We start from the raw sequence: 21,853 nt of genomic DNA on the forward strand, positions 1-21,853 counted from the left end.
TAATTTAAAACAAGTGCTGTTGGAAATGCTGTTATTTAATCTATATTTTGGAAATAAAAGGCAAATTTTAAGCGGTACGAGGATTTGGCTAGAGTTTATCTTCCTAAATGTGATGGGTCCCTCGGTAAGAGACAAATTGACGTGTTTAATTTTAATCCAAAAATAAAATTGTGATTAGGTTATAGGCAAAAATAATGGTACTCTACGGTAGATATATTTAATTTAAGGGTATAAGAGCCTAAAAAGGTGAAATTTTGGTTTGTACAGTGTGCATAATGTTAGTATTTGGCCCCAAAATAAGGTACTCTTATTTCATAGAAAATTATTATCTTATTTGAGTTTTAAGAGTACTATGACATTTCTTACTTCATTAGAAAAATTATGCCGTTAGAAAATAAAAGTTGTATAACTAGTTATACATAATTGTATTATTAGAGAATCTTATTATGAAGTAAATAAGTTGTTCCCAAAAACAATAGAGTACTCCATAAATAGTATCCAACCGTAATACTAACTAAATATTTTTCCCCCAATCTCACCTATTCCATGGGCATAAATAAACTAACAATAATAATTGTTATTGAATCGCTTATTGCCGCTATATTTCTTGAGGGTCCTTTGTAGTGTACTGTTTGTGAAAGAAATTACTCTTGAAACAAGTAATAAACGCTTTGTTTACAGAATTTCCATCGGGCTCTTATTAAGAGGGTTGCTTTCTTACGCTGACAATGTAAAGAAAATCGCTCCGAACGTTGCATGTCCGTAACGAACACCTATTGGGCCAAATTAAATCGTGCTATATCCATTGTTCCCCGTATCTCCCTGCATATATCGTAAGAGGAGAACGCACTTTGGCTTTATGTTAGCATTCGGGATGACGGGATGCTGCGGAAGATCGAGGCAGGTAATTGAATTAAACTGATTTCATTCAGTCGTGAGCTCCTGATGACTCCCTTATAATTTCCGCCAACGTCCTTAAGTGGAAATTAAATTGTTCACCTAAGGTTTTAGGGTACATTGACAGCACATTATCTACGTTTCGCATTGGAATAATTGGTATCACAGAGCAATAATTTGATTTCATTGTTAATAGCGTTATGAAAACTGTTCATGCAGAGCCTATGAATATGATTAAAATTCATTATCTAACTTCAACAAAATAGGGAAGGAAATGATTTAGCTACAATTATTTATAATTGCTGCTTGAAAACGCACAATCGTACATGATAACGAAAAAAGGATGAAAAAATTAACGAAATAATTGCGCTTTAATTTAATTAAATCCTTATAATAAGCTCATTTCAACGACTAACATCTTCTTGAGATATAAACATTTCGTTCAGTGTACTTTGTAGGTACTAAGAACTGAGACTAAATCTTACCTTGTTGTTTCTCAGAAGGACTTAATTCGCAATTTATTTGATACAATAATTATTTCTCCTTCTCAGGGGTGCCGTTAGTCGCATTAAACTCCCTTAAAATCCCCTCGTTTTAAACAATTCCTTGCCCATTACTAGAAAGTTATCTCAACCCTAGAATTCAATAGAACTAAGACAATTTAATACAAACAAAACGTAACCACCACGCAAAAGTCGTAGAGATATTTGTACAGCGTTGTTTTGTTGTCTGATAGTAAGGGTCATGATTTTTCTGAGTGTGTAAGTTAATTAAATTCAGCAAGGTTCAGATGAGGTTTTAATCGGTGAAATCTCGGGGATGGACTGACACGAGTCGCTGGAGAATGGAGTATGTTGTCCCCCTGTTACCTTAATTGCGTTGCTGAAACATCTTGGCTACCTGTAGTGAATGTGATACTCGGGGTGGTTAGGTAAAACATACACTAGCGTGATACTACAAAACTAAGATGGAAATGAATATTCATCATATCAAGTCCTTAAAAATAATTAAATGGTTGTTTAGTAATAATTTTAATACGATTTGTATATAATAAACGGAAAAGTCTTAATTATAACGTATCTGATATTAATTCTTTTTTTCAAATGTAATGTATAATATTTTGTTATTTAAATATTTAATAACGAAAGAAAAATTATTTTTCCGATATCGCTAAAAATGACAAAATTACAATCTTTCAAAGTGAACTTGGGAAATGTATGCAATGGTGTCTCGTGACGTCATACGAGACACGATTCATACAATTTATAATTCGGATGTCAGTGCTGCATTACCGCCGTGTGTATACAGTGATGTCACAAGCTTTTCGGTCGGCTTCAAATATCAACGGTTGATGTTTTATGTCTTCGGTACTTATTCAGTACTAGCAGTTAAAAACCCGCTCCGCGGGTTTTTTCCTGCTAGGCCCTGCGGGCGGTACTTGGTTGGCCTTCGCCCAGTTTAAGTGATACTAACAATAGTTACATTTAATAGGTACATATTAGGTCATTCACAGAGTGAGTATATATTGTAAATAGATTATTACAATATAGCGCCCCTGAGGTGATATCTCACAAAAGCTGCGCTCTGCAAATTGTCCAATAAATATAATGTTTAAATTTTATTGCGTAGATATGCATTGATATACAACGGAAAAAGATAAAATAATGTAATCTTATTAAACTTTATTTCAAACACAAATAACTTTGTTTACATCACTTTATTATATACAACCACTACATGTTTCACGAACGAAGTTCACCTCATCAGGAGTAAGTATACACCTACTTATTTAGTATTTCAACTATCAATTTATTAGAATAAACGTTAATAAATGCTATTTGTTTTATGAATATATTGTTTTATGGTTATATGATATTTGTGTTTTCAGGTCTTAAAATACTTCACACATGATATAAAGCATCGCAAATAAATAATATTTAAATTTTAGAAATAAAAAAACGTGTCAATATAAAATCAGATATAATTAATAAGCAAAAAAAAATATAAACCCTCTTTTAAATATTTTCCCACTCAACTGGTCTTTCCCGTCTAACGATATTGTAATTCCTAATTCTGATAAACTACGCCCACTCTTACCCCTCCCCCCTACTTCCACTTCTTCTTTCCAATTATAATCTATATTTAATTTTTGACTTCAATGTATACTTACTCCTGATGAGGTGAACTTCGTTCATATAACATGTAGAGGTTGTATGTAATTAAGTGATGTAAACAAAGTTATTTATGTTTCAATAAAATAAATAATGCCATCACAAAGTGATAAGCTTCCTGAAGAAATCTACTTATTAAACGCTTGTTAATGGTCAAATAATTTTGCGTAACTATGCGTATATTGTTAGCTGCATATTTAAATATTCGCGCCAGTCATTTGGTTCGTTTTTATACCGCCAGAGGGGCAGAGTGGTCGAATTATGCCTGCAGACCCCCTATTCGGGATTTACCCGAAACATACGATTTGAATTAGACCAATCAGAGGGCCTAGATCGTCCAGACGCTAGCGTAATAATACTATCAGATTTTTCCAAAAAAATGTTCTATATGATATAATATGATTTAAAAAACATGATATTTCGTTATAAGTGAGGACTTAATTCTCGAATAATCAAATAAGCATTTCAATTTTGAAAACGATGAAACTTAAATTCAAAGCAAAGTTTCTAGAGTACATTTAACCGGAGTTACAGAGAAGATATATGGAATGACAACCGAAATAAGTATTTCAAATAAGTCAATTTATTTTTAGAAATTTTCATTGGTATGTGAACCTTGTACATAAAAACTGAAAATCTTTGTGCTGAAACAGCAAAAACTTTCGAACCGTGAGCTCTGGCAAATGCGAATTTTCCCAACTTTTTTAGTTTAACAAAGAATGTTCAGATTGAAATAGCAAATCCATCATGAGCTCTCTAAATATTTATTTAACTTTAAAAAAGGACTAAACGCCATATTGCTTATATACAAAATTTATTCTTATTTCGAAAGACATAATACTATTATTTTGTTAGAATTTTAGAAAGTACAAATTTGCCTTAACAAAGTTTTTTTTTTATATTAACTCCACACAGGAGGCCCTGAAGAAAATAATTTCCCTCAGGGCCTATGTCATCTTTGGGGATGCTGTGTGGAGGGTCTTTTTGTGGAGAGGAAGGAGTGAAAATGTGTCTTGAAGAGTCCCATGTTGTAGGAGGGAGGAAACACAGAGGCCGGCAGTTCGTTCCACAGCCGAGCTGTTGAACTTAGAACGAATCGTAGAAGCGACCCGTTCTCATGTGACAAATGTCAACCGTGTACAAATGTTGGGCGCGCGTTTGGCGTGTATCCCGACTACGCACCGGTGCCGAAGGGATCAATGACGCTAGTTCCTCAGAGCATCTTCCATTGTAATACCGATAGAACAAGGACAGCATACCTACCTGACGCCTGTGCTCTAAAGATTGCAGTCCGTTTGTTAAGATTGGGGAATCTATCAAACGGACCGCCCGTTTTTGCACAGAGTCAAGGGTTTTTTTTCAGGTATTTAAGGTGATGAAATCAAAGCGAAGTAAATTTAATAAAAATATTTATTAATTTATTTAAATTTAATATTAATAAAATATTCGTGTACTAATAAGTCCATGTATAAATGGCTCGCTATTAGCTGATTAAGAGACACGATACACAATAAGATATCTGGTCGGTGATCTCAGGCGCGGCGAGCGGATACGAATAGAGCCTCGGCGACCTTTTATCTGAAGACAATATCTCGCCGATGTATTGTTTTGTTTCTTCACGACATTTGAATTTAAACGGCGCTGAGGGGAGCGGATCCCATGAGCCCTATTGTAGGTAGATGATTCAGAGGTACCCAAATCAGAAAGCTCGCAGAATGGAGAGTTAGAAAATATATTTTTTAAATTGAATAATTTTGTAGTGTTAAATTGAGAATGAATCTTGTAGGTACTTACTCGAATGTCCCGAGTAACTCATAAAAGTGATCGTGCATTTCAAGCACACATTTTATGAAGAAATTATAACCCAACAAAAAATTATGGCATTTAACAGTTTTTCACTTCAAAGTTCCATAGTTGTCGTTGGATATGATGTTTTGAGTAAAAAATTGTTGAAATAGTATCGAAATTCGGAAAAAAAAATCTGTGCCAATTTCATTACGCCAGAGTTCAGTTTTTGACTGCTTCAAGCAACATATTTTCTGCTTTACCAGGTCAGTAAACATATGGCCAAAATTTAAATTGTTTAACAAAGCTTTTTGAATTAAAGCTTTCACATATTACTACGCCTAGTAGTTAGTTAAAATATCTAATACATTCATAGGTTATTATTTTAACCTCCTTTCTTAATTATGAATAATTGTAACGTAAATTAAGTAATTTTATTCGTTGGATTTTAAATTTTTTTGTGTTACTAAATTATTTGTAAGTCATCCTCAGAGATAAGTTTTCAACAAAACGACACCAATAAAAACAACTCGCCCATGTGAACACCTTTTTTAATCGGTTATTTTTATATATAAATAATTCAACACTATTCACTTGCTCAATTTGCGACAGATTGCCCGGGTTTCAGAAAGGATAAGTGGTAAAAGTTTACCTTCCTATGATCTTATTATTATTATTGGCGCCGGGCCATCGATACCCACTCCCCCCAGTACCCCGACCCCCAACCCCCAACCCCGAGATCTGCCGTGTGCTTCCGGCATCCCTGAAGACACCAGATGCTTAATTGGCGATTTATAAGCCATTCTTACACGACCCGAGATGATATAATGTTACGGCTTATTGCGGCGTTATATAAATTACATTAGGATACCGATCGGTTCCTAATTCTTCAGGACTTAAATTTCTCCAAATTAGATCGAGATACCCACTCCGCAACGTATTCTGCAAGACACCATACCAAAAAGTAACCAGAATCCATTCAAGATTAAAGAATTGTGCCCTTTTTATGCTATCCCTTATTATATTATTATACTTGACTGAACTTTACGAAGTAATTCAATCCGCCAAATCTAAATGTAATTTCCGCTCCTTAAGGCTCATTGTAAAAAAATGCTAGACGACCACAATCATAATAATAGAGAATTGTTTAAATGATCTCCCTTAAAATTCATTTTTTTAAATACCTACATTGGCCATCAAGGACAGAATTATTGATGGGATTTTTTCAAACCATAATTTAATTTATACTTGAAAGTAATCGAACCATTTAAAAGTATTCGATACACAATTAGAAGGTTCGTCAATTTATCGTAATATGTTATTATCCGCGGCTCGATATATTTTTTGATAATCCACATAGTAGGATACGTGATAAACAATTTGCAATATTGTTAAAAACATATACATATATTATCTACACAAACATTTTTTTTACAAAAACCTATATATATTTTCAAATAATAGTATGTGCATAGGTATGTTCAATTAAGTAAAACGATGAATTAGCGCATCAATCTTTATTTTTTTCAAACTCAAAGCGTTTGATTCATATCTTCATTATAAGAAATTTCCAGGCTTCTTTTCCGGCCAGTAGAAATAATGTTGATATTACAATAAATGTGATAAATCAAATGAGCTTTCCATTAATGTTTTTTATTTAAGTTTGATTTATTTTTAAGATTTGAATTAGGAGAAAATGCGCTAAGATTCCGAGCAATAACAGTAAATTATCAGCTGAAATATGTCTGAAAGCGAAGAAAGGAATTAGCCATACTTGGATTTTAAATGCGCTTTAATACGTTTCATGCCTCCCTCGGGGAACATAAATTCATAAAGAAAGAAAAAAGTTGCGAATGAAACAACAAGAAATATTATGATAAATCAGACAGAAGTTGGCGAAGAAGTCACCCCTCGGTGTAAAATAATTACACGGGGCAGGTTCCATGCATGAACCACTCGGGGAAAATTTATTCAATTAAGGGATGATTTTACCATTTTACAGCCCATACGTATTATGCATTTGCATTATATTGAATTAAAATGGAACATCTTAGAAATTTATTATCTTCAGTAAGCTGTAACGGAAAATATGAGCAACAAAATAATTATTTAAGTATGTATTATATGTGTACGTGATAATACTACGACAAAAATCAATTTGCATATATTTTACTATAAAATAACTGGATCACATGGATTAGAGTTTTAAGACAACAGACACAATTTACAGTAAAAACCATACATTTCTGAAACTGTGAAAGACTTTTTAGATGCTTATTAGAATCGGAAATTTCTCGAGTAGAATCGTTCAAGTGTTTAGGTAAATCTTGGCAACCTTAAAGGTTTTCACAAAGGATATTATTTTCTTTCAATTATCAATTCGCTACGCAGGCAGGGAGAAAATGTTTATCTTGAGATCGACGAATTAAAATATCTGTAATTTAACTGACGGGATGAAAGGAGGTTAGTACCCGTGTTTTTCCACTTGAGTTGGTAGTTTGATCTCCTTGCGGGAGTAATTTGTTTTCTTGGCTTAGTACATGTGAACATTCCGAATTACTTCGGCGATTATTGGAGATGAAACGGAGAGAAGTAAACGAAATCTAACTGTATGGATTGTTTCAAAGATGAGTGATTAAATTTTGATCAAATAACATGTGGCCAGTAGTTATATTGGAAGCTTTATGAATCTACCGAAATCTCATAGGAAAAGGATTAAATTGAAAAAATCTGTTAAATTTCATTGAAGAAACAACTAAAAGCACCTAATTAATTAATCAATTAAAGTTTTTGATTAAAATCATGATAAGAAACGTTTAAAATATTTGTGATGTTATATCTCGGAAAATACGCTTATCATTTCATCCTGCAAAATAAGCTCAGTGTCATTATTTCTGGTTGCAAAAAAGTAATGGTGAATAAATAAACGTGCTATAAGACAAACGGGAGAAATTCGTTTTAAATCCGGGGAATCCCGAATCATATTGTTGCAGAGGCATAATAATGTAGTAATCTCCTTATTTCACCGCTGAGCAGATTCGGGAGAGGGTGTGGTATCATTTGCCTACTCCGATGTTTAACAAGATAGTCGACAGGGATGCTTCAAATATTTTATAATTTTTTTTTTCATGGGAAAAAAACTTTAAAAAAAATAAAACTGAGCAATATAAGGTACTCTTGGATGTCATTATAGACTTTCTAGACCTACCTCAAAACTATCGATATAAATCATCTCGAGTATAAAGAAAATCAATGCCATACAAACATCTATCTCTGAACATACTTCACTTGCTATTAAGGTTATATTATTCTATTTTCTATGATTTAATGACACCAGCAAATGAATAATTTTCGTAATTCTTGATGTTGGAGGGTAGAAATTTGGAGCTAACACACAGAGCTTGTGACATAATCAAAAATATATTTTTTAAATTCTAAAAAAGCATTCAAATTTCCATTGCATTCAGGATTATGCTAGTCTTGTTACTCCCTCGCTAATCCCCCTCCCTGATAGGATAAAAAGATTTACAAAAATCTACCCCAAAACAATAAATTCCACCCTCCGGTTGTACGCAGTTACTTCCAAAAGTTTGCATACTATTTTTGCCCTTAAGCTAACCGCGGATCATTCGTCCTACTCCGTTCTCTCACCCTTAGCCCTGGCTCTAAGTATGTAGTATTATTCTCAGCTTGAGACTGAAATAAGGGTGCACAAACTGTGGTCAAAGTGGGTATAATTTAATGCAAAATGTTAAATTTCCCAAGAATTCCTAAAATAGAAGCGTCTAAGAACCTGCCATGAAAAATTATATACTAATACATATCCTGCTGCAGATAACTGCTACAGATACCTATAAAGGCATTTTGAAACCGAGTTAAATGCTTCACCATTCCAGAAAAGCTTGGTATCGAACCTTATCTTACGCTTTTTGGAAAAATCTTTGAGAATTTTCCAAGTTTTTCCGAAGTGAAGAATTTCAGTTGCCACAGACAAACCAAAAAAAATCATTCAGAGTGAAGAGAAATGGTACCTGCATTTGACCAAAAGTGTATGGATCGTATCAATGGGTTCACGATTAGGCTGATGATTTAAGCAATAAATTTATAGCTGATGATGGTATAATTTAAGAGTGGAAACCGAAAAACTACTAATTTTCTGTCAATGATGATTTTTTCATAAAGTATTTGTTGAACGCGAGAAGGATTGTTGGTATCCGATGTGCAAGATTATTTTGGTGAAAAGCGAGTGGAATTTTGATTAATTCGTACATCATCAAAACAGTTTGCGAGCCTCTGGTGTAGAGCCTCCGCAGCTTCCGGTTGAAATTGGCGTCATCACCCTGCATACGAAACTAAGAGAATAATAATATAAAAGAGCGGTGAGTATTACAATTTTTCGGTTTAAAAATGAAAACTATAACAGTAAAGTTAAATGGTACCTCGGCGGTTTGCTGGATTCATTTTATATTTAACACAATACTCGGCGCTTGCCGAAGCTTTATGCTTCCGCTTACTTAGGGATGCTGCCGAAAAATGCTGCAGATGTTCTGAGAGAAATGAAGAAGTTTTTATCTAAAAAGTTGGAATTAAAAAAGTAAGATCTCTTGTTTTGAAAATTATTCCGGGAATATCAAGCCACAACTCTTTTACTGCTCAAGGTTATAAATACATAAAAAACAGTTTTCTCATAAAAATTCATTAACTGCATTTGTGTTTTCAAATGAGCTTGTTCTAGTTAATTTATTAAGGCCGACAAAGTGGCAAAAATTAATTAAAAGCCTTACCTGTTTCATCACATTTTTTGACCCAACAAATATTAAAAAGTCATCCCATCAAACGGTAACGACACACTTTCTCTATTAGCGAAACAAAATAAAAAACAAACTAATTATAACAACATTTTTACTGCCATAAAGGTAACATAAAATTAAAAAATACTGCATCTTATTGCACTCGGGAGGCAAAGAGCTTTTGCGGGATTGCGTGAAAAGATAATGAAATTTTTACACTTGTCTTAATATTTCAGGTTTATCGTGAAAAAAGCAATTTAATTTATGCCACTTAAGGGTGGCCCCGTAATATCATCTTGTTTGTGGGTACGCCAGGGTGGCTTCTCTCACACCCACAGTCACAGCGGTAAATTCCATCCGCTAGGTATGTCCGTGCTCCCGGAGCAAGAGGCTGCGAGAATATTCATATGATATGCATATCAAATGCGATTACCAGATTCACGAAATGCAGATTAAAGAAGTGAGGAGGGGAAGTTGTTCGTTTTTATACTTGTAACCAGATATGTCCTTTTTACGATAATGTCGCCAACAATCTTCATGGCTGAGGGATATTTTCCAATTTGCCACCGGGGACTAACTTTGGCTCTCATCTGGGGCGGCGGAATAAAAAGAAACGAGACCGATTTAAAATTCTATACGATCGTGTATGTAAAAATATTCCATTTTTATTATGAAAGCTCCTTCCTTCTTTTTATTGACGTATAAAAAACGTTGTGATGACATTTTTATGAATTGGAATGTGGACATCTTATCTAATTATTTTATAAATCACAATAAATAACGCATACTAAATTGAACTAGAATTTTTAATAATAAGAATTAAAGTAAAAAAATTAAAGGTTTATTTCAATTTACTTCTAAAAAGACTTCAATTAAAAAAAAATAGATATAATTTTGTAAAGGTATTTTAATGATTGTTATTTCTATATTTGCATTGTACAGTGCACTGTGCTCCACTCGTCCCTATTCACTTATTCTTTAACGACCAGAATCTCCGGGGTCGTCGGTTTATTCCAGATTCGTGAATGGGGAACGTTTTAATGAGACAATGGTCACGTGGTGCAGATTTCATAAGATAGTCCAGGAACATTGCGATAACTTTATTTTATTTATAAGTGCCGGCCACAGATTGCGCTGGCGATAAGATCATGGACCGATGCAGTATCTCACCACGGCTTAAACAAGCTAACAGGAGGACTTGGACAAACGAAGGACCTTTGCATATAAACATTGACTTGCTAATAATATTATAATGTGGTTCAGAAACATTGTTCTTGTTAATATAAAACATGATCATTTTAGAATAATCTACCTAACAAAAAAACTATTCCATTTTTATTATGAAAGCTCCTTCCTTCTTTTTATTGACGTATAAAAAACGTTGTGATGACATTTTTATGAATTGGAATGTGGACATCTTATCTAATTATTTTATAAATCACAATAAATAACGCATACTAAATTGAACTAGAATTTTTAATAATAAGAATTAAAGTAAAAAAATTAAAGGTTTATTTCAATTTACTTCTAAAAAGACTTCAATTAAAAAAAAATAGATATAATTTTGTAAAGGTATTTTAATGATTGTTATTTCTATATTTGCATTGTACAGTGCACTGTGCTCCACTCGTCCCTATTCACTTATTCTTTAACGACCAGAATCTCCGGGGTCGTCGGTTTATTCCAGATTCGTGAATGGGGAACGTTTTAATGAGACAATGGTCACGTGGTGCAGATTTCATAAGATAGTCCAGGAACATTGCGATAACTTTATTTTATTTATAAGTGCCGGCCACAGATTGCGCTGGCGATAAGATCATGGACCGATGCAGTATCTCACCACGGCTTAAACAAGCTAACAGGAGGACTTGGACAAACGAAGGACCTTTGCATATAAACATTGACTTGCTAATAATATTATAATGTGGTTCAGAAACATTGTTCTTGTTAATATAAAACATGATCATTTTAGAATAATCTACCTAACAAAAAAACTTAATCTTGGCAAAAAATATATTTTCGGTTTTCCTTATCAAGAAAAATCAATGAATCAAAAACGAGGGGTGCCATTTTGTAGGTGATTATCGATCAGTACTTACACCACGAACACAAAAGACCTAGGCACTGCAGCATTACTAATTTGAGGTGAGATATGAGGATGAGAGGAGTGCGAAAAGGAAAGGAGATGAGAAATTGGATAGTTAAATCATGCCTATTCAGAACTGGTCACTACAACAGCTAATTCCAATTTGATAGTGCTCATTCGACAGGGCATTACTGAGAGAATTTACCACCAAACACGGTGCAAACATTCTACTCGTATACCGTACTATTATTATGACATCTATATATCGAATACCTTAGTGTAATAAAACTTTTTTTTTTAATAACGCACAAGATTCCCAACTGCTCCCAACCGTTTGGAGCCAGTGAGACTACGGTATTCCAAATTGGGGTATATTGTGAGGCTGGATGTTATTACAGGGAGGAAGAAGATAAAGAAGAAGCAGATAGGAAGTACCTGGCAATTCAGATCTGGTTTCTAAATACGGCTAAAGCCATTTCAAGCAAATTTTCAAATTCTGAATGGTGGCCTTACCATTGGAAATAACACAAATTAATCAAATAAAATTGACTTGCGCACGCTGGTATTTGAACCCGCAACTTACGAATTGGTAGTTGAGTGCTGTACCCGTCAACCACAGAGACCGTCAATATATCTAATTAATTTTCTCACACGTGAATGAAAATTCTTTGAGCAAAGACAATCTTTTCACGGGGTTTCGTGGTAACAAAAAAATCATTTTCGCTCAGGACGCATAAAGTAAGTGTTAATATTCATTCTCTTGTTAGTATATATAAAACTAGCTTGGTGGTAATATCACGTAGGTACACAAGTTGGTACCTGCTAAGTATTTTCTATGTAAAGAGAATTTAATCGAGAGAGATTTTTTCGTCGATATGGCTCCGTATCCCGCTGCATGTGTTTTTTCGTCTCAATTTATTCCCCCGAGGAAAGTCGTGCAATACTCGACAATGCTAAATAAGCTGTTGAACAAAGGAATGGACACTGCATACTTTGTGTATAACGAGCAAGAAAAAGATTAATATCATTGGCGATGTTACACATTCAAGTTTTACAGATACTATCTGCGTAGGTATATGTATTTATTTACCAGCTGACATAGCAGAGGTTGATGTCAGTATTAACAGTTCTGTAACCATCATTTTTACTAAAAGTAATAATTTTATTATCAAAGGATAAAAATAGAGAGGATAATTTTAGAGTGTTTACTAACAATATCCATGCCACTAAGTAGTAAGAAAGCAAAATAATATTATCATCCAATGACTTTACGATACATATAGAGTTGTTATTGTCTCACAAAATGAACAGAAATGTGGCCACTAAGTAGTAAGAAAGCAAAATAATATTATCATCCAATGACTTTACGATACATATAGAGTTGTTATTGTCTCACAAAATGAACAGAAATGTGGCCACTAAGTAGTAAGAAAGCAAAATAATATTATCATCCAATGACGTTACGATACATATAGAGTTGTTATTGTCTCACAAAATGAACAGAAATGTGGCAAGTAAGAAACACTTTTAAGTTTCTAGTAAATTTGGTATTTTAGGTAAAGTCAAGTATTTTGTTGTTATACTACATATAATTTTATTCAAAAAATTGTAAGAGAATGACATTATTTGTTCGAACCAAAAAAATAATAATTTATAACTTTTATTTTATCTTATTTTAATGGTTGTACCCATCAATGTAATATATCATTGAATAATACGATAATACTTATAAATCTAAAATAAACTTGAAATAGAACAAGACACAGAAAAATAAAAAGATAACGGGCACAACTAAGAATCGTACCCAAGGTAACCCATTAAAATAAAATCGGATATATTTATATGAGACACTATCAAGGTTACAAACCAATTTCATTAGAAACTTTATAATCATATAAAAACGGTAGATGCTAAAAATATGGGTTAATTTGTTGCAAAATGATTTTGTTAATTCTGAATTTGAAATATGATATCGACAAATAAGACGTTTAATAAATATGTACCAGTGGTCTAGTGGTTTAAGACGCCCTTATCTTTTTTTTATTTTTCTGTGTCTTATTCTCTTTCATGTTTCGCTTAGATTTATTCGTATTATCTTCTTCTTCAATGACATAAATAATAATTTTTGTACATGCTTACTTTTTTTTAAATTTTCTGACAAACATATTGAACATGGAACACGACATTTATTTGAGACGAGATTTGGTAATAATAGTGTTTTAAAAAATTACACATTTATTATATTACAAAAAAAATGTTAAAGAAAGACGATGTTAAATAATGAGGACTAAAGTTTTAGGTGAGTACATAAATTCAATTTAATTGTATTCACCAAACACTAAAATCAGCAAAACTACTTGTTGTTTCAATGCGCACCCCCAAAGGAATAGAGAAAAGACGCTGGTACGACTGTTATTGTAGCTTATGGAATAAAACAATATAAGGGTTACTAGAGCACATCCCCTGCTACTACTTCTTCTACTTTACATGTTCGGGGGGTGAAGGGTTGTTACAGACTCGTAGAAACATAAACAACCCTGAGAGGAAAGATTTACAAACGTAAATAATGAAACCTCTACACTATTTTCATAATAAGTTCACGTGTTGATAGGATTGGCATGGTTAAAATTATTCGGCGAATTGTATTATGTTGTTCTTGTTAATTCCACTTACCGAAGAATCAATGAACTGTCAGAGTACAGCCATGCAAATGTTTTGGAACTCATAACATTTACACAAATGACAATGTTAATTATTAAAAAAACTTTAACTTACTACGGTTTCATTAAAAAACGAAGAAAAACATATTTTTTATACCTGAAAGCCATTTGACGTAATGTTTTTTTTAATGAGTAATACGTGGAGAGATAACTCACTAATTCCAATTGTGATCCAAACGGAAGCATTCTCAATTAGGTATATAGTATTATTCACATCATCAAGTGGCAATAAGAATTTTCGTATTGCAACGGTTATCATGATATATATATATACACTCATCCAAACAGACAATAACCCTTAACCCACCCCTTTCCTATCTCAGCCCCTGGGGAGCCACCCTCCACACCCCATCCTTCCCACGCATTCCTGGGTTATGATGCCTCCCGAATTACAAGATTAATTTCTTTTCGCATCAATAATTTAATGAATTCAGATCTGAACCCCGAAGGCCTTTTGACCATGGTCGACTCGTGGAGAAAATGCGTAAAATGAAAAAGAAAATCAAGTATATAATACTGTCTATCTAAACTATTTCCCAGTAAATTGTGTGAATTAAGTTTGCTCAAATTTGAGGTACTTTCTGCCACAGATTTACTCTCTCACTTGCAGTTAATATATCATAAATAGCGTGATTTCGTTACTTCAATTCATTTTTTGTTTCGATTCAATAAGTCATTCAATTGAATACGAAAATGTTTACAAATATATAACTACGTTTTTTTTATTGGAAATTTTATTTTCCCTGGTTACGAATAACCTGACAGTATTTGAAAATCTCCTACTACCACCACATTAAGCTGAAAATGTTGCTTGTGTTGTGATAGAGGACTTAGCCAGCCGAAGAATTGAACACACTACGCCTGGGTGGGACTCAAACGCGATGTTAAATCGTCCACCGACCGGTCTGAGCTCTATTATTTCATTTCTCAAGTCACTGTACACGAGAACTACTGACAACATGTATAATGATGCAGAATGAAGGTATGAACAGAATGCGTTGTTAGCCGAGGATATCTGAAATAAATTAACTGAGGAATAAACAAGAAAGAAGAATAGCATGCTACAGACGACAACAGAAAAAACTCAGGAAGAGAAAGAGTATATTGATATAAATATCAAACACGATCCAACACTCTTGAACAATAAATTGTCCATAGAGTAGGTATGGATAAATTGTATTGAAACCTTTAAAACAGACTTCTTAACAAGGAATGAATTACATTGTGGTTTATATGGTAGTGCAACAAAATGGTAATGCATTTTACGGTCAATAAACCAACATTTTTTATTAATGATTTTTATCTCCGCCCTTGGTGTGTGCAAAGCAAACAACAGCAAAACCACTATACATAGTTCTGGACTGTGTATTAGTATTAGTTGTAAGTAGTACCTATTGCCTGTATCTAGTATTAATAGATATGATTATCTTTGCCATAAAGTACACTCATGTTAAGGATAATAATAACTCCCAACAATAACTCAATAAAGCAAACTTTCGTATCTACTTTGTGTTAGGTTGATCGCTACTTGCAGAAAGAAGCCAGGTAGGTACTAGATACCCTTGCATAATTTAGTATAATATACACGGGTACTAGCTGGACCAGCTACATATCGACGAGTGAATAGTTCAAATGAACAACTACCTTCATAATAATAATAATTTTAATACGTTCATAATAATGCCATTAAATGTTTTTCAATTGATTAACTATAAAAAAGTGATGTTTTTGTCGCCTAAAAATGTTTCTTTTAAAATATGTTTTATAACAGTAGGTTCCTAAATTAAAGCCTCTGTGTATTTTGGTTACATAATGTTATATTTTAAACGCGTGTGAAGTAATATGATTTATTTTTTCAATTTGATTTAAACGAAAGATTAAAGGTAGATAGGCCCAAAATATAAATATAAAAAATGTCTCTATAGACATTGAAATCCCAGAGTGGTTTTATTATTTCTATGAAATTCTCCAGCAAAGTGAGTATGAGGAATGAAAAAGGTTGTTCAATTAATTAATTTTTCAGCTGACGCGCCGTATTCCGAATACACAGCATAAAAAAAATATTCTGCGATGTTTTTTGACAACCCTCCTCTCCGGTTTTAATTACGAATCTTATCTGTTTGTTCATTTACTATATTATTTGTTGTGTTTAAATATCACTTTGAGAGATTACAATATATCCGTATACGAGTTTTAATTGTGGCGTGTTTTCCACGCAGCTGATAAATGTAAATGCCTTTTACACGATACCCTCGAGAGCTGTGTTATTAGAATAAGATAAAGTGTACTAATGTAACCTGCGAATGAACATTTATGACTGATTGTGGTAATGGTGTTTGGAGAGCACAGATAAAAATGATAGCAAAGTATAATGAATCAAATAATGCGATTGTTGCGCACCAAATTATATCAGTCTCAAAAGGTTGCCTAAGTGAATCGAAAAGTCTAGTCGAGTGAAATAGGTTTTGGCTACTAGTTGGCCACTACTGAAAACGTATGAGACAGAGTTTAGAAAGAAAACTATAACAAGAGCTTAATAAAATCAAATAAACATAATGTTGGTTTCCAAAATATATCAGTCTGGAAAGGTTATCTGAGATTCTGGGTGAATTGAAAGCCTGCTCAAATAAAAGTGGTGGTAACTACACGGAGAGAAATTGATTTTCACCCTTACGATAAATTATCAGACCTTACAAACAAAACTTCAATTAAGAATGTTTTATCAATTTGCCTTGATAATATATCATTTTTTAATGCAATAATATTCTGGTTTTCATAAACATGTGTTCCGAGTTCCGACATCATGATAAAATTCATGGAAATTCTGATAATTCGATACCTAACGTTTGTCAGTCGGAAATTGTAAATTCAAGAAAATTATGAGCATTTCAAGCAATCAATACAAAAATATCAATCCGAAATAATTGGTTCAGTGAAATAGAAAATCTACGCAAGTGGAAAAGGAGGAGCTAGATATTGGTTAGGTTAGGTTAGGTTAGATAACAAACAAGGTAAAATAACAAATACAACACTCCATGTTTTGTATCCTAACAAAAAAACTTACAATGATATGTTGTTTCTAATATCAAAAAGCCAGATATTATGTAAAGCTTTTTGCTAATCGCCATGCGACATTTAAAATCATTCCAACTCATTCCGCAGGGTAAATTGCCGTCGTGAATAATAAAGCCCAGGTCATCAGAAACCTTCTACCGTACACAGCGGAGAGTGAAAAAGCAGTTAGGTGAAACAAAACAACACTCCTCCCTGAGTGTGCAGATAACGATTGTATTTGACGGAGTGAAAAAATGACAAGTAACTATTTGCCTCCCTTCCCGATAAAGCGCCACCTCGGCTGTCCAAATAGAAGCACATTTACGGGGCAAATAGAAGATTGCTATCGGACCTGGGTGCTGTGGCGGGAACGGGCCCCGGTGACATAATGCAGGACAAACAGCAAGGATGGAGGGATATGCCACACGAGGGAGAGGAATGGAGTATGCACGAGATAAATACTCTCACAAGAGGTAACCGAAATGTATATTGTACCTATCTACTACTGTTTTTAATAACGTATCATGAGAAGATATCAGAACAGTGTTTTATATAATTATTATTCTATTAAATAAATAAAGTAAAAATCATATCGTCTATCTCTAGAATTATTGAATGCATTTGAAACATAATAAATATATGTACACAGATATAATCCAAATAATGTGAACATGGTTATGTGTACATTGTTTATTAGAATACGGGGTATTTCACCATTCTCTCGGTAGCTTATCCATATGATAACGTGTGTTTTCGATTAATTTATTTATAAAGTCCGAGTATACTATTCAGTATTAGAATCTATGGATAATTTAGTCGAGTTTTCTACCTATTGTGAGCATTTATTAATTTAAGTTATTTATTTATTAATTTTCGGGAAATCGACAGTTTACATTTAATCACTTTGTACATAAGTATTATATAGCAAAAATTAAACCAATTATAGATTTCCTCCTTGTGACTTTACCTCTACTGAGACATCATAATATGGAATAATTTGATTAAATTTGTAAGAAAGGAATATGAATTTAAAAAATTATGCAAACAAAAGATTATATAAACGAAAAATTTACAAAACAATACATTTATAGCCATGGAGAGAGGTTGTAGATATAAATCAAATCATAATAGAGATGTAAACAATAGAGACATAAACATTATTAACAAACCATCAGAGTTATATTATTTTATGGACCTCTTGTGTTTGGTAAGTTCGCAACTGAAAATATCAACCTTGGATAATTCGCTATTGTAATTATTACATAGTCAAAATAAACTATCTGGAGGATTATAGTGATTTATTTTTGAAGTATTGTGCCGTGTTACGTTACCTTATTCTTTAGCCAACGTTTCGGACAGCATTACAGTAACCATTGTCACCCATCTGCTCTGTGTCCCAGTGTCCATTATCAGGGTAGATGTGTGATGATGGACACTGTAATGATGTCCAAAACGTCGGCTAAAGAAGAAAATAGCACAACACGGCATAATACCCCAAAAATAAATCACTATAATACTTTTGGCCGTAAAAATGTCAAATCATATCTATCTGGAGGATGATCAAATACCAGTACCTATAGTAAAAAAATGGAAAAGTACATACATGTACGTCGAGCGTTTACAATATAGCCCAGTCAACATTAGTTTATAACTAGCCAGTGCCTGTTCTAAGAAACGAATCATATGCAAAATCAAAGATTATTACTCTATCTATATAAATAAAAATTAAAAGTTCGTTTTGTTCAAAATCTAGAATCTCGGAAAGAACTTCACCGATTGCTTTGAAATTTTGACACAACGGTGCATTCGAATACGCGTGTTTTTATATAGATATCATTTGTTTCAGATAAAAACATTTATTTTTTTAAACAGCGCCATCTGTTGGTTAAAAATGCTTTTTATAAAACAGCGCCATCTGTTGGACGTAAAAGCAACATGCGCTATTGTTTCTATATCTGTACAGACAGAGTGAGCCACAGCAACGTGAGGCGGGGTACAGCTGGTATTGTAATATTTTTTTATCACTCGGTATGAAATATAACATTATAAAGAGTTTTATTTATATTAATTTATTACCCACAGTTGAATAAACAAAATAAAAAACGCAAATCATTACCCTACACTAAACACGGCTATAACCATTTCAAGCAATGTTTTAATTGAAAAAAAAATTATACTACATGATATATGTTCATAATTAAATTCATATGTAACTTTGATGTAATATTAATTTTCTTATAATTAAATTACACATAATATATAAATGAAATCCTCAGCACGGGAAATCCCAGTGAGGATATCATTATATCTATTTGTTACAAAAAAAAGAAAATAAAACACTATATTTTTAATTATTATTATTATTCTGAATGGTGGTATTTAACAAGGGCGATACTGAGAGTAACTTCCACTCTGGAAAGTTATTCTGATGTTATGGTCTCAAAAATTTTAGATACCAATTCGGTAGGTAAATGACATCCCCATTTGGGGTATGTATTGAAATGATAAGTTGATTAAGTACCTGGATATTCAGATATAGTCGCTAAACACGGTTAAAGTCATTTCAAATAACGTTTCGTTTCAGTGTTCTGATTGTAACCATTAGGTGGTAGACTCCTTGAAATCATTATTTATTATGTTCGGAACTACTTGTGAAAAGTTGCAACGTTTCGATCACTTTTATCAAAGAAAAATCTCAGCCTAAAATATGTCTTCTCTAAGTGATTGGGCAAGCCGTTGACCTAAAACAATAGGCGGGATTGGATTCCCCATGTCTTATCGCGTCTTGCTTACATATGAATGCATTCGGATTGTGTTGTTTGCATTTTATCAAACATCGAAAACCAATAAGGTGTTCGCGTCCCCGCTAAGTGGCCGCCGGCTTAGCCGAGACATAAACCACGTGTGAGAGCTTTCTGTGGTAGTCTTCACCGCTAACATTCTATATGGCGGCTGATAAACGGAAAGAACAAAAGGCAATCGTACCAAGTAAATGCCTCTTAAGATATCCGGTCGAAAGAGAAACGCCTCGAATGCAAAGAAATAAAATTCTAAAGCCACTAAAAAATGAGTAATTTTGAAGCAAAGTTAAAAAAAATGTGGAGTTCGGTTGTCGAGTGGTCCACAGCATCAGTTTTCCATCTAGGCGCCTCTAATCCCCTATCATTGATATTTATAGAGACTGACTTACTATAACTATTGATTCCCGAGGTTATTTCGGGGATTTAGGATCACAGGGGCCTATCTACAAAAACAAAGTTTCGAGATAAACACAAAAAAGATTTGAATGCTCATATGACAACTGTGCGCTCAACTGATATGCCCAACTAATATTTAAATGGTTCAATGTACGAGTAGAGCTTCGTGTCACTAATAAATATGATCAGATATGAATATGCATTACCGAAACCAAGCTTAACTCAAAACACTAGTTTTTGTAGTTGGGCCCCTGTGATCCTAAGCCCGTTTGGAGTAAAAACTTTATATAACATTTTGGTCTCCGGTGAATTTTTTCTTTTCAACTGAAAACATACGAAATCAGTAGGAATTAGACAGTTGTGGTCGGAGTAGGGAGTTAGGCAGCTACTCTGCCGAGTGACAACATTTCTTTGTTAATGTTAATCTTAATAATGTCTGTAATCACTGGTTATGGTAAGTCAGGTACCTCTCTTAACAACCTGTATATTGTATATCTACGTGATTGAGTACAATCCAAAATAAGAGATGTAAACAATTAGATAAAGCTATGTATCATTCCCGTGAATGATATTAGCGATAATTTTCCAAGCATTACGGGATTCAAGATTTTACTGTTAAATATTTCCTTTGAAAGCACCTACGCGCCTTTTATTCATTTCTGAATAATAACAGCCATTTTATCCCTTCAGTTATTTATCAGAATACCTTAAAGATGCTGAGCCTCTCGACGCCTTGAGACTTATCTCGTCATCTCCCTCCCACTCGTCTCCCGGGAATAATCGAATCCGTCAAACAACTTTGATTTGCATATCTGCCCAAAACGATTTCATCGAAATCAAACCGTAATTGCCCTTGTGTTTTGTATTTTAATACGATATTAAGTTGGAGTTTCTTTATTTTGAAAAACAACCCCTTGAAGGCTTGAGGCGCGGTATGGAAATGTACAAAGACGAACATAATATAATATTATTTCAGTGTTATTACAGTACATTTTTCTCCCCGAAAGAAAATAGCTATTTTTTTCATATTATGCCTCGGAGCGAAATAAATTATCAATATTTTTTTATATCCATTCAAAGCCCATTTTTTGGGTTGGCACAGTCGTCGAACAGCTTCAATAAATATGTAAATATTTTGCATTTTTTATGATTA

At 33.3% G+C, this 21,853-nt stretch overlaps 1 protein-coding gene across 1 annotated transcript in view; it reads right to left on the minus strand.

Moving 5' to 3' along the window:
• The window catches only part of dac (dachshund family transcription factor), a 288,338-nt gene that overhangs the window by 64,512 nt on the left and 201,973 nt on the right, over positions 1-21,853 (minus strand). The gene's annotated exons all lie outside the window — the stretch shown is intronic.

The sequence above is a fragment of the Hesperophylax consimilis genome, chromosome 9, assembly GCF_061612785.1.
Source record: "Hesperophylax consimilis isolate HC1 chromosome 9, BYU_Hcon_1.0, whole genome shotgun sequence".
NCBI lineage: Eukaryota > Metazoa > Arthropoda > Insecta > Trichoptera > Limnephilidae > Hesperophylax > Hesperophylax consimilis.